We start from the raw sequence: 25,033 nt of genomic DNA, 5'->3' as shown, positions 1-25,033 counted from the left end.
TCGGGTAGCGAGCCAAATAGCACCAAAAATTGGGTGCTAACAATCACTAATCTATAAAGATGTGCGTGAACAACTGAAAAGGGGGTGTGGCCATCCCAGGAGCATGGGTGGGGCAGGTACATTCACTAAAGATGCATGCACTATTACAGAATTCAGAGGATTTGGGCCTAATTTACGTGCGAGGATTAACACCAAGTTTCAGTTGGTGTAAATCCTCGCACCTAAAAATTGGGCACGGATCCCGGCACTATTTGCTATTCAATAAATGGCACCTGATGCAGAGCTCTGTCCATAAAATAGTGCTCAGCCCACATTTTTACTGAATCTAGTCCTAAGGAGATAATTCTCTACCATGCACTGGGATTATGTGCACTAAGTGTGAATTCTATATCATCAATTTATGTGCAAAATTGCCATTATACAACACTAGTGTAAGTTCACAGCTGATACTTAACTTTAGGTGTCAGCACTAACCCCAGATCACAGGATTGTGTAAATGCTCACGCCTAACTGTTGTTCAATGCCCTAACTTCCTCATGCCCCTCCCACTCCACCCCCCCCCCTTGCAATTGTGCACTATAGGTTTTGCACACACGATTTGTAGAATACAGACTAAGGGCAGTTATACACGAACTGCAAATTAGAGAACGGTTTTAGAATTGATTTTACAAGTAGAACATATGTGTAGAAAATTTCCTCCATGAGGGTACCTTCGCATTTCCCAACCTTTGCATGCATAACTGTCTAGAATATTAGCATATACCTGTGAAAATGCCAGCCGGGTACCCAACCTCCATAGTGCATATATGCAAGGGGACGTACACATGGGTGGAGCATGGCTGGGACATGAGCGGGGCTCCCAGTTACACATATAACTTACAGAACACTGTAAGTTACACACGGCCCTTCCACATTTGGACAAAAGCTGTCCTAAATTCGACCTTTAGTTATGTGGGTGCAGGTGGTGAATATCAGCCTGTACCTACATAAAAGAAAAACGTGTCCTGTGCTCCTCCTGATCCTCCCCCTCCCTACACACACACACCCACAAGACTAGAACCCCCTCCCTCACAAGGCTAGAACCCTTGCTTTCCTATGTCTGGACCTCCTCCAATAAGTTGACTCCCTGCCAACCACCTTGCCACTCAGGATAGGCCTCCTGGGTGGTCCAGTGGGGTGATGGGGGCAGGAGAGAAGCCTCTCGCTCCTGCCTCTAGCAGTTGGTTCTCCACAATGGCTGCAATGACCTCTGCCATACTTGGTCAGATCAATTATACTGATGGTTCTTATAGGGTTGGTCTACACCAGTAGACTCTTCCTCCAGGTCACTGACCTAAAGTTTTTTTTTAACTGCTTTCCTTTGCACTTTGCACTGGAGTGGAAAGTGAAACCCTCTTGCTGACCCCTGTATAATGTCTCCTTATTTTGTTTGTTTCGGAAAATAATTACTCGTTATCAAAAAGAGAAAATTACCTGCCCAGGGTCACACACAGATAAGTATCAGATTTAAGGCTTATGAGAAAGCTCAAGAGGTTTGTTTGTTTTTTCTAATTCTGTCCTCTGCCAATCAGTGGTGAGGGGTTGTGATTAAGGATGAGATCCATTACCTTATGAAGATACCAACATTTGAAAAAAAAAAATGTTCAGTCAAGGCACCTCTCTTAATTAATCAGGACTCATCCCCCCCCCCCCCCCCCATACATCTCTAGAGAAACACTGGCAAAGACCTTCTTTACCTTCTTCTTTACCTTCCTCACGCACATGGTCTCAAGAGGAGGGGGGAAACGAATTCATTAAATCAGATAATTAATATCTGTCTGGATGCACAGAAAAGGTGAGGTAAGAGAGGGGAATTCAATTCATATTTTTAAGCACCAGAATAATAGTGATGTAATTGTATTACTATGATTAATTAGGCAGATCTCAGAAAGGCACACTGCCTTGGGTGAATCTCTTCATAAAAGTGGTTAATAAATCTCCATAACATCGTAAGTAACCCGTGGTAAAGGCGATGGGACTTGATAAACCACTTTTCTGTGGTTACAATCAAACGTATTAAATACAGGTGCTTAAGGGTTAAGGGGCAGTTTTACTAAGCTGGGTAGGTACCTACGCGTGCCCAACGTACACCAAATTGGACTTACCACCCGGTTACCGTGTGGCCCTTGTGGTAATTTCAATTTTGACAAGCGTCCACTACGCGTATCTAAAAATATTTTTTTTATTTTCTGGAGCGCGTCAAGTGGCATTTGACACACGTAGACCATTATCGCCCAGTTACCGTGTGAGACTTTACCGCTAGGTCAATGGTAAGGTCTCAGACCCAAAATGGACGAGCGGCAATTTTCATTTTGCCGCACATCCATTTTCGGCAAAAAAAAGGGCATTTTTTTTGTAGGTGCGCTAAAAAAAACAATTTTGCGCACACCCAAAACATGCATCTGCACTACCGCAGGCCATTTTTCAGTGCACCTTAGCAAAAGGACCCCTAAGTGACTTGGCCAAAGTCACAAGGATCTGCAGTGGGAATTGCACCCTCTTCCCCTGGTTCTCAGGCCACTGCAATGACCATTAAGCCACTCCTTCACCTCCGTTTTCACCAAGGCAAGGAGCTCTATGGTAACTGTGGCATCACACATTGCAGCTCCTAAGCCAAGTGAACTGCAGTGCACAGTCCTGACAGCACTTCCATAACAAGAAAGATTATGCAAAGACCAGCTAGAGAAATGAGCTATTTACAGAACTACCAAACTAGACTCTGTAATATGCCACCCTCAGAAATAAAGACCACTCTGAGTTATGCACAGGGAACATTAAGAGGAATACATTACAGAGAGCTCCCCAGTACAGCCACCCACACCGCTGTGAGCTGTGCCCTCTGACCTAGGTATTCTCTGCTCTTCCCTCTCCCTCTCCCATGTGCCCTCTGTCCTATGTAATCTCTGCCCCTCCCCCTCTGACCTAGGTATTCTCTGCCCTTCCCTCTTCCTCTCCCTCTTCCGTCTGCCCTCTGTCCCAACTAATCTCTGCCCTTTCCCTCTTCCATCCCAGGTATTCTCTGTCTTTCCCTTCCTACCCCTGTAGTGTAAGTAATCTACCATGCTGTCCTCGGCCTTTCCCTGTTGCTTTGCTCTGTTTCCTCTCTCAATGCACCCTACACTGCCTTACACTTTTCCCTTTCATTTAAATCTTCCACTGTCTGAAATATGCCCTTCTGTGTTCCCCGACGATTAAAACCACAAATCATTTAATATGAAGTATTGAGAGAAGAAAGAGCAGAGACCATCGCATTCTCTCTCACTGATGAATTACAATATACATAAGAAGCAAGAACTTTGCAGGAGGTTACAACACCCAGAGATCAGCAGCTATCCAAGATGAGACCAACTAATAATTACCATATGGCCAGATGGAACAAATCCCTGAGGGAGAACATTGTGTATGCATATTTGTTTTATAGGGTTGTTGATTTTTTTTAATTTGTCTTTTCTGAGTGATCAGCCATTATCAAGCGAAAATATGGCCTTTATCATTAATATTGACCTGAAAGAATATTATTTTTCCAATTTCTGAAAACAGCTCAGCTGCCATTGGACTGCAATGATAAAAGATGCAACTCGGGAAAGATAACCAAGATCAATACATGAAAATAAATTATTGTTAAACAAAACACTGTAGGGTTTTTTTTTCTGTCTCTGTTCTGCCAGGAAACATGAGGTTTTATTACCTTTTAAAGTTAATGAGAATAGCGTAACTATGTTTATGGGCAGAAGGGGATCAATGCCCAGCCTGGACTTTGTGGAAAGAACAGGACAAATAATGAAGAGGGTATTTTTGGTCTCCAAAGGAGATCTACATCTCAGCACCAACTGCAGGTCCATCTCTCACTGGTCCTCAAAAGCTCCTGTAGCCTGCAGAGAACCCAGCAGAAGGGATCTGCAGTAAGAAAAAAAAATAATGGGGGAATGTTTTATTTATTTGTAGTATTTATACCCTGCTTTTTCCTGCTCAATAGCAGGTTCAGTGCGGCTTACAGAGTATGGTACAAAGTATCACAGATACGATACAAAGTATGTTACAAAGTATCACAGAGACAGTGCAAAGTATGTTACAATGTATCACATAAGGTCCTTACCATGGTAAAATGGCCTCACTGAGAACCAGTATTGTGACTAACACAGTGAGCATATGCACAGCCACATTACATGGTTTTCCTGTGGCTCATGTTCAGTGGCGTTCCTAGGCTGGCTGACACCCAGGGCGGATCACCGATGCACGCCCCCCCCAGCGAAATTGCAACCCCCCCCCCCCCCGGGTGCAGCGTGACCCCCCTGGTGAAATTACACCCCCCCCCCCCCCGGGTGCATTTTTACCTGCTGGGGGGGGGGGGTGCCACGTGCCTGTCAGCTCCGAGTCCGATCATTCCCTGCTGCTCCCTCTGCCCCGGAACAGGAAGTAACCTGTTCCGCACAGAGGGAGCAGCAGGGAGGGAATGAGCGGACTCGGCCAACAGGCGCGCGGCACCCCCACAGCGGCGTGCACCAGAGGCGGACCGCCCTCCCCTTGCTATGCCACTGCTCATGTTTAGAACAGAGAGAGGGGCATTTTCGATATGACGTCTAAGTCCAACTTTGGACGTTTCGCTAAAAATGTCCAACATTCAAGTGGGGAATAGAGCCATTTTCAAAACAGAAAAGCATCTAGTTTTGTTTTTTTTTTTAATGGCTATTTGCTAGATGTTTTTGAGCTCTGTGCGTTTATCCTTTTGGTCCATTTTCAGATGAAGTGAAAAATGTGCAAAACCGAGCCATTGGGATGTAGGAGGAGGCAGCATTCTTAGTAGACTGGCCACACAGACATCGCAGGAGAGCAACGGGGCACCCTAGGGGGCACGGCAGTGGACTTCAAATAAATGCTCCCAGGTACACATCTCACTTTTGCTCCCTTATCTTGTCTGCTGAGCCCCCCCCCCCCCAAAACCCACTAACCCCAACTGTACACCACAACAATAGCCCTTATGGGTGAAGGGGACACTTATATGTGGGTACAGTAGGTTTGTGGTGAGTTTTGGAGGGCTCACAGTTTCCACCACAAGTGTAACAGGTAGGGGGAGATATGGGCCTGGGTCCACCTGTCTACAGTGCACTGCACCCACTACTAGGCTACTCCAGGAACCTGCATGCTGCTCTAATGGACCTGAGTATAATATCTGAGGTTGAAAAGTAATGTTTTTAATCACATTTGGGTGGGTGGGAGGGGGTTGGTGACCACCAGGGGAGCAAGGGAAGGTCACTCCTGATTCCCTGGTCATTTAGGGCACTTTTTTGTGGCTTATTTTTTTGATAAAACAGGTCTAGACCAAAATGTCCAACTTATAGCCCTGGATGCTATTGTTTTGTTCCATTATGGCAGAAAAACATCCGTTAGGAAAGGCCAGATCCCGCCTTTAACACGCCCCTGACAAGTCTCCTTGTGATTGAATGCACATCTGATGGACTTCACAGAAAAATGTCTAAAAACTGGTTTCAAAAATACCAACTTGGACGTTTTTGTGAGAAAAGCGTCCAAATGCAGATTTATGCCATTTTCTGGATGTTTTTCTTTTTTTGAAAATGAGCCTCACAGTAAAACACATTTATTGGGATTTTCAAGAATCCATGTAATAACTTGCCTCTGCTCAACCATTCACACACATAAGAGATGGAAAGAGAAAGGATGTTTTTAATGGAGAAGGGTAGTTAGTGGGGTTCCTCAGGGGTCTGTGCTAGGACCACTGCTTTTTAATATATTTATAAATGATTTAGAGATGGGAGTAACTAGCGAGGTAATTAAATTTGCTGATGACACAAAGTTATTCAAAGTTGTTAAATCGCGACAGATTGTGAAAAATTACAAGAGGACCTTACAAGACTGGGAGACTGGGCGGCTAATTGACGTTTAATGTGAGCAAATGCAAGGTGATGCATGTGGGAAAAAAGAACCCGAATAATAACTACGTCATGCAAGGTTCCACGTTAGGAGTTACGGACCAAGAAAGGGATCTGGGTGTCATCGTCGATAATACACTGAAACCTTCTGCTCAGTGTGCTGCTGTGGCTCGGAAAGCGAATAGAATGTTGGGTATTATTAGGAAAGGTATGGAAAACAGGTGTGAGGATGTTATAATGCCGTTGTATCGCTCCATGGTGCGACCGCACCTTGAGTATTGTGTTCAATTCTGGTCGCCGCATCTCAAGAAAGATATAGTAGAATTGGAAAAGGTGCAGCGAAGGGTGACTAAAATGATAGCGGGGATGGGACGACTTCCCTATGAAGAAAGACTAAGGAGGCTAGGGCTATACAGCTTGGAGAAGAGACGGCTGAGGGGAGACATGATAGAGGTATATAAAATAATGAGTGGAGTGGAACAGGTGGATGTGAAGCGTCTGTTCACGCTTTCCAAAAATACTAGGACTAGGGGGCATGCGATGAAACTACAGTGTAGTAAATTTAAAACAAATTGGAGAAAAGTTTTCTTCACCCAACGTGTAATTAAACTCTGGAATTCGTTGCCGGAGAAAGTGGTGAAGGCGGTTAGCTTAGCAGAGTTTAAAAAGGGGTTGGACAGATTCCTAAAGGACAAGTCCATAAACCACTACTAAATGGACTTGGGAAAAATCCACAATTCCAGGAATAACATGTATAGAATGTATGTACGTTTGGGAAGCTCTCCAGGTGCCCTTGGCCTGGATTGGCTGCTGTCGTGGACAGGATGCTGGGCTCGATGGACCCTTGGACTTTTCCCAGTGTGGCATTACTTATGTACTTATGTACCTTACGCAGCCTGAGGGTGAAACATAGCCATGTCAGATATTTTAATAAAGAATTCACACCTTCAAGAACTTTTTTCACCCACAGTAATGCTGTCTATCCTGGATGTTTTTCATGTGAATGCTTTACACCTGCAGTAATGTGTGTTGTTTCCCCTTTGGGAAATGGTACAATGTGATAGACTAAAATCTCTGACACATGTAGACAGAGGAAGGCAACTGAAACTTCTTCCCCTGAATCCCCCCTGCGCCTTGCAAATCAACAGTTTTTCTGCCATAAAGGGAGTAATGTGTAAAATACCTAAAACCCATTTACAAAATCTCTCATCAGCAGATCTACATGAATTCAATTTTTTGATTAAATTATAATTGCTAAGTGTTATGAACTGAATAAAATCAACAATTGCCTGAGTTCAGAGTTTTTCCTCTTTCAGCCTGGGGGGGGGGGGGGGGGGGGGTTGCAGACACCTGTCTTTTGCTGTTTAATTATTTTAATTTTGATTTGCCAGGCAAACATCTATATCCTTTGCGGAAACGTTTAGGCCCCGAGGCTCAAAAGTAAACGCGGGCGCCAGAGGTCATTAGCGCTGTAATAACGCCCACGTTTTTCCTGCACAGAATATGGGAAAGCGGAACCCGAACTATAGCTACGTCATGCAAGGTTCCACGTTAGGAGTCGCTGACCAAGAAAGGGATCTAGGCATCGTCGTTGATGATACGTTGAAACCCTCTGCTCAGTGTGCTGCGGCGGCTAAGAAAGCAAACAGAATGTTAGGTATTATTAGGAAAGGAATGGAAAACAAAAATGAGGAGGTTATAATGCCTTTGTATCGGTCCGATGGGGAAATCAGAACCAGAAGTCCCTGCATACAACGCGGTAAGTCCAGAACTGGATCAACCCTGATGAATGAATCTGGATCTAGCTGGCAACCCGCCTTCAGGACCTATTACTTCTCTTTAGCCATCTCTGAAGCTGCCAGCTCTGCTTTTCTTCCCATACTTGCAGTATTGGACGTGATGCCATCGTTAAAGGGACAGTTACCTCGCCCCCGCCCCCCTGATTTTGCAATATACCCCATAGCATAATTCTCCTACAGATCAGAACTACCCCACTGTAGCACTGAAGTACAATATTGAAAGAAACTTCATCTCTGCCATCTCAGCAGGGGCACCCAAGGCTTGGCATGGACAAGCAGCATGGCAAAACCCAGAAATCACTTGGAAACAGATTGTAACACCAGAATTAGGCTGAAATCTACCTGCAGATAAACTGCAGCACACTTGATTGTCCATGAGCATCCAATTCCAGCATGCTAATTAGCCAGCAAGCAGCCCTCAAGAAAGCTGTTAAGATTTTTTTTTTCTCTCTCTCTCTCTCTTTTTCCTTTGTTACTAGCTGTAACAATGACATAGACCTTCTCTCTGCTATGCTTTGCTGTGTGGATGTACAATGATTACATTTAAATAAGAAAATGCAACTCTTTTGTTCAGTGAGTATCTGAGACAGGAATAACAGGTCTGGTTTTCAGGGTAACCAAGTATACAAATGAGTTTGTTCTTAGAACAAAATGCACACCAGAAAAATCAGCCGGAAAATAATTTTACTTGGGAGACCTTATGCCTGATGGTGGGGTGGGGGGGGAGAGGGGGGAGGCCATCATGGATCAGATGCAATCTAGCATATGTACAGCACTGGGACGGCCCGAGATATTTAAAAGGGGTTTACCCTTGGAAATTACTCGCAAGCAAAGCCATAATATCAAAGATGGTCCCTCCAGATGAACGTATCTTATAGATATGTTGAAAGCCAGAACATTTTATGAGCCTGAAGAGATAGTGTTGGGAACCAGAGCAAAGCAATGTGCAAAGGAACAGATACCAGTTAGAAGGACACAAGAGGAGAAAAAAAATTGCTTCAGATCTGAATGAATGAGGCAGCCTGTATCTGATCCCCACCCCCCCCCCCCCCCCCCACCATCCCTTTTCAGCTTATTCCTTCAAACTCCTTTTTTTTATTCTGCAGTAAGAGACTAGAAAGCTAAAGAAGGGATTTATTCTGACAATTAGAAAATGGTTTTCTTCCACTCCGAGAACTGTCCTGTGCATGGCATTACAGTTCTTCTAAGCAGTAACTACAGAATAAATTCTTCCAACTTAATAAGCTGGGCCAGTACACAAAAGAGACCTGAAGATCTCATTCCGTGTAGCTTTTTAGCATTTTGCCGAAGTCGCTATAATATTTTTGGTAAACCTCTTCTCATCCTTCTCCTCCTCCTCAGAAATTTTCACAGAGCTAAGCTCCCCCAACTGTGTAATCACTAAAATGAATACAGAATGAAAGATATTGAATAACTTAGTCTGTCTGTACAGCATCTCTCCCTCAGCATTGAGGAACGAGGACTGTACATAAAACCAAAAAAACTGAGAGGTGATATCTACCAAGACTTGGTAGATTTCAAACATTCTCCCTCGTCACACCCTCCATTAGCCTTTGTTTTTTGTAAATAGCAGTTTATGAATTCGGTTGTTCACAGTGAAGATGGATCTGTAAGAAAGAACAGCATCATTGTTTCCGATTCTCTAATTCTTCTGCAAGAGTCAAAGCGAGACCACCAAAGCCATGTGCAACTGAGAAGAATGTGAAGGGAACACAGCTGGTCACACCAAAATAAGTTCCTAAGTTATAAACCCATTATTTACTGATGAGAACAATGGACCACTGAAAGTATATACAAAGCATAAGTACATAAGTAATGCCACACTGAGAAAAGACCAAGGGTCCATGGAGCCCAGTATCCTATCCACGACAGCGGCCAATCCAGGCCAAGGGCCCCTGGCGAGCTTCCCAAACGTACAAACATTCTATACGTGTTATTCCCCCTTTAAGTATCAACAGCGTGTGGCCCTTCAAGGAAGCTGGAGAGGGCTCCTCATTGCCCCATGGTGGACCCTAATAAGTACATAAGTAATGCCATACTGGGAAAAGACCAAGGGTCCATCGAGCCCAGCATCCTGTCCACGACAGCGGCCAATCCAGGCCAAGGGCCCCTGGCAAGCTTCCCAAACGTACAAACATTCTATACAATCAAGCCATTGTGACATCACTAATGAGGTTGGCTCTTATTGGTGGAATGAGCCACTATGACATCACAATAGGTTAAATCACTGCTCTATGTAATAAAAGTGAGCCAAGTAGAGGACATAAGTACATAAGTAATGCCACACTGGGAAAAGACCAAGGGTCCATCGAGCCCAGCATCCTGTCCACGACAGCGGCCAATCCAGGCCAAGGGCCCCTGGCGAGCTTCCCAAATGTACAAACATTCTATACATGTTATTCCTGGAATTCTGGATTTTTCCCAAGTCCATTTAGTAGCGGTTTATGGACTTGTCCTTTAGGAAACCGTCCAACCCTTTTCTAAACTCTGCCAAGCTAACCGCCTTCACCACGTTCTCCGGCAATGAATTCCAGAGTTTAATTACGCGTTGGGTGAAGAAAAAAATTTTTCTCCGATTTGTTTTAAATTTACTACACTGTAGTTTCATCGCATGCCCCCTAGTCCTAGTATTTTTGGAAAGCAAACAGAAGTAAAGATTTCTAGGACAGTTCCAAGAATCCGAACACTAATTCCTAATACAAATACCTAGTGCAATCATTTGTACTGGTATCAGTTGACTGCAACACACACTCCCTACTGGCAAAAGCTACCTGACAACCCAACTGTAACTGTGATCAAATAGAGCCTTTTTTTTCTCACAATGTTATCAATAGAAATCAAACAAAATAAAACATGGAAAAGAAAATAAGATGATACCTTTTTTATTGGACATAACTTAATACATTTCTTGATTAGCTTTCGAAGGTTGCCCTTCTTCGTCAGATCGACGAAGAAGGGCAACCTTCGAAAGCTAATTTATTAAGTTATGTCCAATAAAAAAGGTATCATCTCATTTTCTTTTCCATGTTTTATTTTGTTTGATTTCTATTGATAACCTTAAGAGTGGACTAACACGGCTACCACACTCCTCTACTTTTTCTCACAATGAAAGCTGGAACAGCAGGATGCGGCAATGCAGGAGGTAGTGTCTTGAGTTGATGATAAGATGGTTCTCTGACCCTAGATCTTCTGGTCTTCTTGACTTCTTGCTATTGTTGTTGTTGAAGATGTTTATGACCTCCTCTACCTTTGCACGTGCACCTTAATATAGTTTATCAGTTATGTTCTTCGTATCATGATAGCACCATATCAGGTGATTGGCTGGAGCCCTTTTCTTGTGGCTAAGCCCAACCACAGTAATGTCTCTCATGTCATCTCCAGATATCCCCAAAACTTGGGACTCTAAGTGGTGTGGAGCTGCATAAACAATACTCCTTATTCGAGGTTGTCTGTACTCTTCCACTCACTGGATAGACAGTTTCCTCAGCACCACAGCCATTTCCCTTATCTGATACAAGGTAGGATAAAATTCTTTTAGCTCAAAGCATCCATGAGACATCACAACCCAGCACTACTGGCTTGGTGAAATTAAGTTCAGTGATATATTGGGGCAGGGGGTTTTAGCCCCTACAAGAAACATCAACAACGTATGCACATAGATAGAGAGGGGAGAGTGGAAGCAGAGTGGGTCTAATGGTGAGGAATCCGATCATCAGGGTTATAATGAAATAATGAAGCCCTCCTTTCTCATTCACATACGGAAGCAGCCTGATGCAACTCTTTCCTCCAGTTCTGAAGGTTCTAACTTTTGAGATCCAGGGAAAAATCCAGTGCAGAGGTAGCAAGAGTGAAATCAAATTTCCAAATGTATGGAGCGAGGAAGAGGAGCCGATAGACCGAGGGAAGATATTGGAGAGATATCCAAGTTAGAAATAAGGGAACTGCAGCACATCACAGTGACAAAGTGGACTCTGCTCCTCAAAAGCTCATGCCTCGATAAATTGGTTAGTCTATAACGTGAAACCTGCCTCTGTCATCTTCCCCATCTTTCTTTTCCTCTCTTTTGCATTCCACCCCTCACTCCCAGGTGCTCCATGATGCTTCTGTAGATTTAGGTATCAGAAAGTACAAGTGAGATCCTTCTACCCAGGAGGTGACTATATTTATTTATTTATTTGTTGCATTTGTACTCCACATTTTCCCACCTATTTGCAGGCTCAATGTGGCTTACATAGTACCGTCAAAGGCGTTTGCCCAGTCGGTGGATAACAAATACAAGGTTGTATAGTGATCGTATGAGGTATAAGTGGAGGGTCAGAATGGATGAAGATTGCGTGTTGTCCTGTTCAATCATAGTCATGCTGTGTTGGTAGGTGAAGATGGTTACGTGGGGTCGTTGGGGTAGGCCTTTTTGAAGAGGTTGGTTTTTTAGTGATTTCCTGAATATAAATCCTTTAAAAAACACACATCAAGATACCACTTTACATACATTAATGGTTGCTCTGGATTGCAAGGCCTTAGATTTCAGAGAACTGCACAATAGTCTTGGATGATTTGTCCAGACTCATCCTCCCTCAGCATTAATGTCCATCAGCCATTCCAAATCCAAACAAAATTCCATCACCTTCTTTCATCACATGAGAAAAAAATGTCGTTATGGGCCGACAAGCAGAAGCTTAGACAGCACTTTGTCACTCAGCCATGGCTCAATGAAAAATCCAAAGGGCAGTGTACCTCTGGGCTAGCACCGTCTGCCCATTTAATTCCTTCTGAGCTCTCAGGGGAGACCGCTAGCTATTACGGCTTCAGAGCCAGGAAGAATCAGAACCGAGCATCAACGGACAATTAAACTTTCTCTAGAAGTAACGGCAGACACTGTTCTTCCAAAGCCAAACTCGCTGATCTTCAGGTTTCCAAACTGAGGTGGGGTGGATTGATCAGTGCGTGAATTATGCGGTAAATAAGCGAACAAGTGTAAATACGTTGTAGCAAAAACACCAGCAGGAAGCTCTGTAGTAATAAATTCTAGAGGGATAATTCTCTAAGGAGCAACCTAGTTTTGGGTTTAGGCAGCAGGAGGTCACGTAAATGATGGTATTCTAGTCATTTACCACCACCCCCCAGCAGAAACGTACAGCATATGGATGGAGTTTGGGCAGGGCGTAAGTATCGATTCTCATAAATATTACAGAATTCTATTGTTTATGTGCATACGTAATATTTAGGTAAAGGCATTTAAACCAGCTATGGGCATGGTATAAGTATAGCATTTTCAGTCATCTGGGCTAACATAGCAACATAGTAGATGACAGCAGAAAAAGACCTGCACAGTCTGCCCAACAAGATAAACTCACATGTGCCATTTTTTGTGTATACCTTACCTTGATTTGTACCTGTCTTTTTCAGGGCACAGACCATATAAGTCTGCCCAGCACTATCCCCGCCTCCCAACCACCAGCCCCGCCTCCCACCACCGGCTCTGGCACAAACCGTATAAGTCTGCCCAGCACTATCCCCGCCTCCCAACCACCAGCCCCGCCTCCCACCACCGGCTCTGGCACAGACCGTATAAGTCTGCCCAGCACTATCCCCGCCTCCCAACCACCAGCCCCGCCTCCCACCACCGGCTCTGGCACAGACCGTATAAATCTGCCCAGCACTATCCCCACCTCCCAACCACCAGCCCCGCCTCCCACCACCGGCTAAGCTTCTGAGGATCCCTTCCTTCTGAGGAGGATTCCTTTATGTTTATCCCACGCATGTTTGAATTCCGTTACCGTTTTCCTAATAATAATCTATCATGAAAAGTAGATGCCTATCACTGATTCCTCTAAACTGAGTTGGAGTTCTCCAGCTGCATTTCTGCCATTGGGGGGGGGGGGCGGGGAGGGAGTGCTTCAATATTGTGTTTTCAAGCACTAGGGACAGGCAGGTTCACTGGAGTCCTGCAGAACTTGCCTGTCCCTCACTATTGAAAATGTGATAGTGAAACAGCACCGCCTACTGGCAGGACTGTACGTGGAGGACTCCGGCTCAGCTTAGAGGGAACAGCAGTACCTACTTTTCTTTATGAAATAGGCTTAAAGTAAGCATCGAAAGCAGGACTTATAACAGCCACCCATCTTACAGAATTACCATCTAACTACCAATGGTGAATATTTACACCTGAAACGGCTAAACATGGGGTTTCTAGAGGAGAGAATTGGGGAACAAAGTGATTGAAAAAGCTTTCAAAATAACTTTATTCCTTTTGTCCTGAAAAGGACCGTTATTAGGGTTGGTGCCACAGATGCTGGCAAATGAAGAGACCCTGCGTGCGTTCTGCTCGGAAAACAAAGCCTTCAAAACTGATTAGCTGCACAACATCTCCAATTAGCTCTGAACAAAGCAGACCACATTTCATCTTTTGTGAAAGGACACTTTGAGAGATTCCCAACAGAACTGAATGAAGCAGAGCTGGGGGGAAAAATAATACGCATGGAATGGATCGCGGCGGAAACGGAGAAATGAAAACGTAAGAGGAGGGTGAGGAAAAGAGCAAAGGGGATTTATTTCCTTTTAACAACAGCGTCTGCCTCTTTATTCCTGCAATATTTATATAAAATGAATCCTGTGCCTAGATTTCTTATTTTATAGAGATAAAAACCTGTTGTTTCTTTCTCTATAATATTAACAAAATTCGCCCTTTCCTCTCCGAGGACGCTACCAAAACCCTTACCCACACCCTTATCACCTCTCGCCTAGACTACTGCAATTTGCTTCTCGCTGGTCTCCCGCTCAGCCATCTATCTTCTCTTCAATCTGTCCAAAACTCTGCTGCGCGTCTTATATTCCGCCAGAGTCGCTATACTCACGTTAGCCCTCTCCTCAAGTCACTTCACTGGCTCCCTATCCGCTTCTGCATACGGTTCAAACTTCTCCTTTTGACCTACAAGTGCATCCACTCCGCAGCTCCTCAGTATCTCTCCGCTCTCATCTCTCCCTACACGCCTCCCCGTGAACTCCGTTCGCTGGGTAAATGTCTCCTGTCCTGCTAACTCCCGGCTCCGTTCCTTCTATCTCGCTGCTCCCTATGCCTGGAATAGACTCCCTGAGCCGGTACGTCAGGCTCAGTCTCTGGCTGTCTTCAAGTCTAGGCTTAAAGCCCACCTCTTTGCTACTGCTTTCGACTCCTAACCATGACTCTCTTACTCAACACCCTCACTTATCACCCCTACCACAGCAATTTCCCCACCCCTAGCTGTCTGTTCGTCTGTCCAATTTAGATTGTAAGCTCTGTTGAGCAGGGACTGTCTTTTCATGTTAATTTGTACAGCGCTGCGTAAGTCTAGTAGCGCTATAGAAATGTTTAATAGTAGTAGTAGTAGTATGAGCCAAGTATAGGACAGTCAAGCCATTGTGACATCACTGATGAGGTTGGCTCTTAGGCATTGGTGGACTGAGGCATTATGACATCACAATGTCAGCTCTGGTTAAATCACCGCAGCTCCTCAGTACCTTTCCGCTCTCATCTCTCCCTACACTCCTCCCCGTGTACTCCGTTCGCTGGGTAAATGTCTCCTGTCGCCCCCCTTCTCCCCCACTGCTAACTCCCGGCTCCGTTCCTTCTATCTCGCTGCTCCCTATGCCTGGAATAGACTCCCTGAGCCGGTACGTCAGGCTCAGTCTCTGGCTGTCTTCAAGTCTAGGCTTAAAGCCCACCTCTTTGCTACTGCTTTCGACTCCTAACCATGACTCTCTTACTCAACACCCTCACTTATCACCCCTACCACAGCAATTTCCCCACCCCTAGCTGTCTGTTCGTCTGTCCAATTTAGATTGTAAGCTCTGTTGAGCAGGGACTGTCTTTTCATGTTAATTTGTACAGCGCTGCGTAAGTCTAGTAGCGCTATAGAAATGTTTAATAGTAGTAGTAGTAGTATGAGCCAAGTATAGGACAGTCAAGCCATTGTGACATCACTGATGAGGTTGGCTCTTAGGCATTGGTGGACTGAGGCATTATGACATCACAATGTCAGCTCTGGTTAAATCACCGCAGCTCCTCAGTACCTTTCCGCTCTCATCTCTCCCTACACTCCTCCCCGTGTACTCCGTTCGCTGGGTAAATGTCTCCTGTCGCCCCCCTTCTCCCCCACTGCTAACTCCCGGCTCCGTTCCTTCTATCTCGCTGCTCCCTATGCCTGGAATAGACTCCCTGAGCCGGTACGTCAGGCTCAGTCTCTGGCTGTCTTCAAGTCTAGGCTTAAAGCCCACCTCTTTGCTACTGCTTTCGACTCCTAACCATGACTCTCTTACTCAACACCCTCACTTATCACCCCTACCACTGCAATTTCCCCACCCCTAGCTGTCTGTTCGTCTGTCCAATTTAGATTGTAAGCTCTGTTGAGCAGGGACTGTCTTTTCATGTTCATTTGTACAGCGCTGGGTAAGTCTAGTAGCGCTATAGAAATGTTTAATAGTAGTAGTAGTAGTATAAAAATTAAGCAAAAGTATATGAGGTGATACCTTTACAACCTTTCTGGACTAGCTGTTGTGGGTTGACACTGCTTTCCTCTGCTCAGTGTCACTCTGCTCTGTACTCAGCATCCTCCGCTCGCCCACCACATTTCAGATCTCCAAGTACAGTCTCGTCTTTAAGAGTTTATGCCTCAGTCTCATTAAAATTGATTAGCGTATGGAGATGTGCTTTTGTTTTCAATAGACACAGAACACAAATACAACATTTGTCGATTCATTTTGTGTCTTTTTCAAAAACAAATTTTAGCATGAATCGAGTAGTTTTAACCATTTAAGGGTAGATTCAAGAAAGATCACCAAAATGTAGGTGGCGGGATGATGTGTGCCGAGCACGAATTCTATAATGGTAGTTCTGTGTGGGACAGCGGTCATTAAATACTTGTGCAGGTCCACAATTTTGTGCTTTACTTTAGATGTGAGCACTTCCGCCATGTCAAAGGCTGTAAGTGTCGCAAGGAAGAGAGATCAAAATGATAAAGGGGATGGAACTCCTCCCGTATGAGGAACGGCTAAAGAGGTCAGGGTTCTTCAGCTTGGAAAAGAGATAGATGAGGTCTACAAAAATCCTGAGTGTAGAACGGATAGAAGTGAGTCAATTTTTTTATGTTTTCAAAAAATACAAAGAGTAAGGGACACTCAATGAAGTTGCATGGAAATACTTTTAAAACAAATAGGAGGAAATATTTTTTTCATTCAACAAGTAGTTAAGCTCTGAAACTCGTTGCCAGAGGATGTGGTAACAGTGATTAGCATATCTGGGTTTAAAAAAAGGTTTGGACAAATTCCTGGAGGAAAAGTCCATAGTCTGCTATTGACACAGACATGGGAAAGCCACTGCTTGCCCTGGGATTGGTAGCATGGAATGTTGCTACTATTTGGGTTTCTACCAGGTACTTGTGACCTGAATTGGCCACAGTTGGAAGCAGGATACTGGGCTAGATGGACCATTGGTGTGACCAAGTACAGCTATTCTTATGTTCTTATGTACATTTCTTGACTGTTGGGTAGAAGACTAATTACATAAATACATACATATTGCCACACTGGGACAGACGGAAGGTCCATGAAGCCCTACACCAGCCTTACTCATCAGTCAGCTCACTCTACCAGAAAGATGACAAGGACGTTTTTTTACACTACATCACTAAACCTGAATCTGCTCCCACAGGAATCACCGAGATCAAACCCATGACATCCATTCTATTTCTGCATTCAGACCCAGCAGAGCCGCTGATTTCAGCTGGAAAATCCAGCGCTGCTCCCAGCTTAAACCTAGTGGTTCCTCTGGGTTTGAATAACATCCATTCTATTTCTGCTTTCCCAATAAGTCAGCAGTGAGTGGAATATTAAACGATCAAAACGAGATACCTTTTAGAATCAAAACGCAATATAGTCCTGCAGGAAATCTAATATCAACAGGACTTCCATTATTAAAGCCAAAAGCTGGTACAGGATATGCTGGACAGGGTAGAACTCTGTGGGTGTCTACATTACCGAGGCACAATTATTTCGGCCAAGTGCTCGTTAATTAAGCTAAAAGGTAAGCAGGGTCCAAGAACAAAAGCACAAAAATAAAGATGAGCTGAAGTGATGAAGTTTGTAAAACCAGACTCTAGAGATATAAAAATGAACTGAGAGGGATGGACAACCAGGAAGAAATTGCAGAGAAAAGGCCTGAGAAGGAAGGAAATACCGTATAAACCATGAACACTACTACTACTACTTAACATTTCTAAAGCGCTACTAGGGTTACGCAGCGCTGTACAATTTAACATAAAAGGACAGTCCCTGCTCAAAGAGCTTACAATCTAAAGGACAAGTGAACAGTCAGTCCGATAGGGGCAGTCAAATTGAGGCAGTCTGGATATCCTGAAGGTAAGAGTTAGGTGCCGAAAGCAGCACTGAAGAGGTGGGCTTTAAGCAAAGACTTGAAGATGGGCAGGGAGGGGGGCTTGGCGTAAGGGCTCAGGAAGGTTGTTACAGGCATAGGGTGAGGCGAGGCAGAAGGAGCGGAGCCTGGAGTTGGCGGTGGTGGAGAAGGATACTGAGAGGAGGGATTTGTCCTGTGAACGGAGGTTTCGGGCGGGAACGTAAGGGGAGATGAGGGTAGTGAGGGGCAGCAGACTGAGTGCATTTGTAGGTAAGAAGAACAAAAGCTAGACTGACCCTCCTGGCTCTGATATGAAGATGCTGTACAAGTGTCCTAGTCAGATCCTGGGGGGTAACAGAGAGCAAAGATTTAAGGCTGTCTCCAAATGCTCCTCATTGCCATCCAATGGTTAATTAGCAGCAATGAGTCACAGATGGGGGGTTGGGTGGAAGGTTAGGGAATGAGGGATGGGATGAGCATGTGGAGAAGTCAAAAGTTCTGCTAGAGCGGCAATATTGTCATTTGTTTTAGTTCTAATATATTATTTTATCGGGGATTAGATGGAAATTATTTTGTGTGTTATAAGTAAACTAGCCGTTGAGCCCGTTAAAACGGGCTGGTGGGTCGCCACCCCCCCTCCCCCTGAGTTCGCTGCCCCCGCCGCCCCTCCACCAGGCCCGTCTCTTTGCTATTCAACTTACATCTCCGCAGCAGGCAGAGATCAGCTGAGCTCCCGTCGGCCTTCCTTCTCTGTCTGTGTCCCGCCCTCGTGTGACGTAACGTCAGCGAGGGCAGGACACAGGCAGGGAAGGAAGGCCAACGGCAGCTCAGCTGATCTGCCTGCTGCCGAGATGTAAGTTGAATAGCAAAGAGACGGCCAGGTGGAGGGGTGGCGGCAGCGGTGACTCCGGGGGGGATACCAGTGGCGGCGACCTCGGGGGGGGGGTAGCGGTGGCGACCTCGGTGGTTCCCTCCCCTTCGCGCAGTTTCCCTCTCTGTCCCACCCCCCCATCATCACATACTGACGTGGGGGCGGGACAGACAGGGAAGTCTCTACTGCGCATTTAAGAGTGAGTACGGTCACTCGCCGTTTATATGTTTGATGATTTTATGATTGTATCACACCTTAAACTTATAAAAAGAAGGCATGTAATCAATAGTTTATAGCAGGGGCGTAGCCAGGCGCCCAATTTTGGGTGGGCCTGGGCCCAACATGGGTGGGCAGAAGAACTCCACCCTGTCCCACGAGTGATTTGGTCTCTCCCTCTCTTGCCTGCATGCCATATGGTCTCTCAAACATCCCTCCTCCCCCGCATACCTTTTAAGTAGCAGATTTTCACCGGCAGCGAGCAACAACTAATACACACTGCTCATGTTGGCCCCACAGCCTTCCCTCTGACGCAACTTCCTGTTTCTGCATAGGCGGGAATATATCAGAGGGAAGGCTGTAGGACCGGTGCGAACAGCATGAATCAGTCGCTGCTCACTGCAGGCGAAGATCTGCTATTTACAAGGTATGCAGGAGGGACAGTTGTTGGGAGTTTTTGGCTGGTAGGGCTTGGGAACCCCTGCCAGCCACTTCATAGGTGTGCTGCTACTGGGTGGGCCTGAGCCCAAAGTGGGTGGACCCAGGCCCACCCGAGCCCACCCTTGGCTACGCCACTGGTTTATAGTTTATTTCATTTTCTATACTTCTTGGCTCAAAAACAAGATCACACCAGTTCACAATCCTAAAACATTAAAAACAAAAAGACAGGAAAAGGAACTCCAATTTAAAATAGTAAAGGCACACCCATACAAGACCACACAAACCCTAATAGCAATCACAAGCACAATCAACAACCACAAAATGAAATAAAATCAAACACTACTGTATCAGAATTTACACCTGGTCTCAATCCCCACCAACTCTCCAGAAGAGTCAAAAGTCATTTAGAAATTATTTTTGCTGCCTGCGGTGCTGAAAAATTGATTCATAGGAGGCTAGAGCCAGAGTAGTGAACAGCACAGCACAGAGAAGGCCAAGGTACAATTCTTGGATGTGAAATCAGTCCTACTGTCACTAGAGGATGTTATAATGCCGTTATATCGCTCCATGGTGCGACCGCACCTTGAGTATTGTGTTCAATTCTGGTCGCCGCATCTCAAGAAAGATATAGTGGAATTGGAAAAGGTGCAGTGAAGGGCGACTAAAATGATAGCAGGGATGGGACGACTTCCCTATGAAGAAAGACTAAGGAGACTAGTGTCGTGGACAGGATGCTGGGTTCGATGGACCCTTGGTCTTTTCCCAGTATGGCATTACTTATGTGCTTATGTCCTCTACTTGGCTCACTTTTATTACATAGAGCAGTGATTTAACCTATTGTGATGTCATAGTGGCTCATTCCACCAATAGGAGCCAACCTCATTAGTGATGTCACAATGGCTTGATTGTATAGAATGTTTGTACGTTTGGGAAGCTGCCAGGTGCCCTTGGTCTAGATTGGCCGCTGTCGTGGACAGGATGCTGGGCTCGATGGACCCTTGGTCTTTTCCCAGTGTGGCATTACTTACGTACTTATGTACTGGAATGAAACACCACCATAGATGAAGCAAATGCTACTCACTCTTTTACACTCTTTGCACTTTCAAAACAAACATTTTCATCACAGTCCCCCATCTTCACGTATGGGGACAGAACAAAGGTCCATCAAGCCCAGTATCCTGTTTCCAACAGTGGCCAATTCAGGTTACAAGCACCTGGCAAGTTCCCAAAACAGTACAACACATTTTATGCTGCTTATCCTAGAAATAAGCAGTGGATTTTCCCCAAGTCAATCTTAATAATGGCTTATGGACTTTTCTTTTTTAAACCCCGCTAAGCTAACCGCTTTCACTACATTCTTTGGCAATGAATTCCAGAGTTTAATTAGACATTGAGTGAAGAAATATTTTCTGTGATTAATTTTAAATTTACTACTTTATAGCTTCATTGCATGCCCCCTAGTCCTAGTATTTTTGGAAAGAGCAAACAAGTGAATCACGTCTATCCATTAGACCTCTATCATATCTCCTCTCAGCCGTCTTTTCTCCAAGGTGAAGAGCCCTAGCCATTTCAGCCTTTCCTCATACGGAAGTCGTCCCATCCACTTTTATCATTTTCATCGCCCTTCTCTGTACCTTTTCTAATTCCACTATACCTTTTTTGAGTTGGTGACCAGAATTGCACACAGTATTCAAGGTGCGGTTGCACCATGGAGCAATACAAAGGCATTATAACATCCTAATTTTTATTTTCCATTCCTTTCCTAATAATACATAACATTCTATTTGCTTTCTTTGCTGCTGCAGCACACTGAGCAGAGGGTTTCAAAGCATCGTCCGTGATGACACCTAGATCACCTTGCATCACATAGCTATAGCTTGGGCTCCTCTTTCCCATATGCATCGCTTTGCACTTGCTCACATTAAATGTCATCTGCCATTTGGATGCCCAGTGTCCCAGTCTCATAAGGTCCTCTTGCGATTTAACAACTTTGAATAACTTTATGACATCAGCAAATTTAATTATCTCACTAGTTATTCCAATCTCTAGATCATTTATAAATATGTTAAAAAGCAGTGGTCCCAAGGCAGATCCTTGCAGAACCCCACTATCTACCTTCCTCCATTGAGAATACTGACCATTTAACCCTACTCTCTGTTTTCTGTCTTTTAACCAGTTTTTAATCCACAATAGAACACTACCTCCTATCCCATGACTCTCCAATTTCCTCTGGAGTCTTTCATGAGGTACTTTGTCAAACGCCTTCTGAAAATCCAGATACACAATATCAACCGGCTCCCCTTTATCCACATGTTTGTTCACCCCTTCAAAGAAATGTAGTAGATTGGTGAGGCAAGATTTCCCTTCACTAAATCCATTTTGACTATTTTGTCTCATTAATCCATGCTTTTGAATATGCTCTGTAATTCTGTTCATCATCACCTTTCTTTTACCCTGAGAAAGATATTTACAAAACAACTTTTCAAGAAATGACCTATTACATCTTCACAGCAAGATGGACAATATTCTGATGTATTGCTGTAGCTGAAATGATTGTGAATCACTTAGCTTGGCTGTATTGATAAATAAAAGTGCATAGTTCAACTTTTGATTTTTGAGAAATAAAGATTTCTTTGAAAAAAAAAATCTTTCATTGCCTTAGGTCCTTATATGTACGATCTTCTGACGTCATCCAGTGTTTCCCTTGAAAGACCTTTATTCCCAATCCCACTCTCCAGCCAAACGTGGTGCACCAATCCATGCTTATGAAAGAACGTTCTAGATAGAATACATGGCTGAAAAAACTCCCAAATAAGGGCATCACGTAGGTTTAGACCTGTGATTTTCAACCCAGACATCAGGTCACACCCAGCCAGTCAGTGTTTTCAGGATATCTACAAGGAGGAGGGGAACAAGGAAGGGGCAGACAGTTTCCCAGCAGATTTCTTCCTTGGTGTTTTCAATATATTTAAATCATCCTTGATCTCAGCTTCCCACAGAAGGGAATCTCTGTGCAATCCTTGCTCTGCTGTTTGCCTTGATTTAATACCCAGGAGGCCTGACCTCTTTCTGCATATCACCTACTGACACTGGTCTCTGAAAATGTAGATTTTTTCCATTAGCAAGAAACATCTCAGCTATTCTGCCCAATTGCCTGATTAATTAAGCTTTGTCTTGGCTGAAATAAGGTTATCCCCTGAAGCCTCAATTATAAATATTAGTAGATTTATGATTCCGCAGACCCAGCAGCAGTGCAGGAATTCTGTCTATCATCCAGTCTTCCCAACTGAATGATATTGGAAGTCTTCACCAGTAAGATGACACACAAAAGAAAAGAAAGCCAGCTGCATAGAGGTATAGAATCCTACTCTTAAACTAACTGACTGATTACGTTCTCAAAGCAGAAGCAATGCTTGGTTCGGGGACACCATATTGTGTCAAAAGGATATGTACAAAAGTTATCCATTTCCCTACCCACCCACCCCCCACTATCACTCAGTAACATTTATTTATGGAATTAGCTCGTGCCTTTTCAGTACTAATTCAAGACTCATTCATTCAGGTACAATAGGTACTTTCCTGTCCACAGAGGGCTTAAAATACCTGAGGAAATTGAAGGCAGATAGTTGGATGAGGGGAAGTGTCTGTGTATGTACTTGTGTGAGTGTGTGTGTGTGTGTGTGCGTAGTTGTGTGTGTGTGTGTGTGTGTGAGAGTGTATGTGCATGTGTGTGTAGTTTTGTGTATTTGTACGTGCCTGGAGTTGTGTGAATTTGTGTCTGTGTATGTATGTGTGTGTGTGTGTGTGTGTGTGTGTGTGTGTGTGTGTGTGTGTGTGTGTGTGTGTGTGTGTGTGTGTGAGAGTGTATGTGCATGTGTGTGTAGTTTTGTGTATTTGTACGTGCCTGGAGTTGTGTGAATTTGTGTCTGTGTATGTATGTATGTATGTGTGTGTGTGTGTGTGTAGGGGACAAAGACCATGTACAGCGGAGGTGCGGTGATTCCGACGAAAGTAGTCAGGTCAAGGCGAAGAGGGTAAGGCAAAGTTGTCTCTATCTAACCACAAGGAAGATGTGTAGGTTTCAAAATCTTTATTGAGGAACATTCAAATGACTGAACTCACCTGCTTCCATTTTCCACCTCAACCCCCTAGTTTAAATGCTTGCTTGGATTTTTCACTGAGGCTCCCCTTTCCTGTCATTATTAGTAAAAATGAGTGTTTAATTAGTATTTATTCATTTATTTATTAGGAATTATTTACCGCCTTTTTGAAAGAATTCACTCAAGGCGGTGTACAGTAAGAATAGATCAAACATAAGCAATGGGAATTACAGCAGTAAAAATATTCAAATAACAATACAAAGTATGGAATAGTGTGCTACATTACAATATCAACACGGGCCGAGCCTGCACGCCGTTTACCGCTGCTGCTGCCGCCATCCGCCGTAACTCTGACTGGGTAAGTGAGACTTTTAAAATTCGGAAGGAGGGGGGCTGGCACTGGACGGGAGGGAGGAAGGGAGGGAGGGAACCCGACTGGGTAAGTGAGACTTCTAAAATTCAGAAGGAGGGGGGCTGGCACTGGATGGGAGAGAGGGAGGAAGGGAGGGACGACGACGACCCTGGAACTGGTAGCGAGGGGGGGATCCTGGAACGGGGAGGGAGGATCCTGGAACTGGCAGGGAGACCTTGAAACTCGGGAAACAGGGACGGAGGGGGACCCTGACACTCGGAGGGAGGGAGATACTGGGGTGTGTGAAATATGTGCAAGGCAGTTAGGAGGGGGGCGGTGGATCAGCTGTGAGGTGTTTTTTCCCCCGGGTTCTGTGAATGGTGACGTCAGCCTGGCTTCGGAGCCTAGCAGACCAACTGAGCCACGAACCTAGACAGCAAGATTAGAACGTTGGAGGTGAGAATTATTATATAGGATATTTGCCATTTATATATTGCACTCTACTAGATACTGGTGTCGTAAAGGCAGCTTGCAGTACTGTGAGGATTAACTGGGAGAACTGTTGGTCTGGATTTTCCATACACTGCTGAGTCCCCTGCTCTCTCCTCCCTCTCATACTCTGAAGCTGCTGCATCTGATATCTCATCACTTAATCCACCCCCACAAAAGAAGAAAGAAGGAAAAAGTTCCCTTTCAAAAGGGTCTTTTCACATTGCAGAAAGAGCATGAGTCAGGGACTGTGCAGGGGGGCACCTCACAGGTAGAGGAACACATGGGGAGATAATCATTAGCACCACCAGGGGGAGCTGCTCACTCCTTACTATCTCATGCAAATGGACTACAGATGTAGGAAAAGCAAGCATTTGACCATTAAATCAAAGCTTCCAAGCTACCAGTTTAGTCAGACTTCAATTTCTGG

Source organism: Microcaecilia unicolor, chromosome 11 (assembly GCF_901765095.1).
Source record: "Microcaecilia unicolor chromosome 11, aMicUni1.1, whole genome shotgun sequence".
NCBI classification, from domain to species: domain Eukaryota; kingdom Metazoa; phylum Chordata; class Amphibia; order Gymnophiona; family Siphonopidae; genus Microcaecilia; species Microcaecilia unicolor.
Note: the sequence above shows the minus strand (reverse complement) of the source record.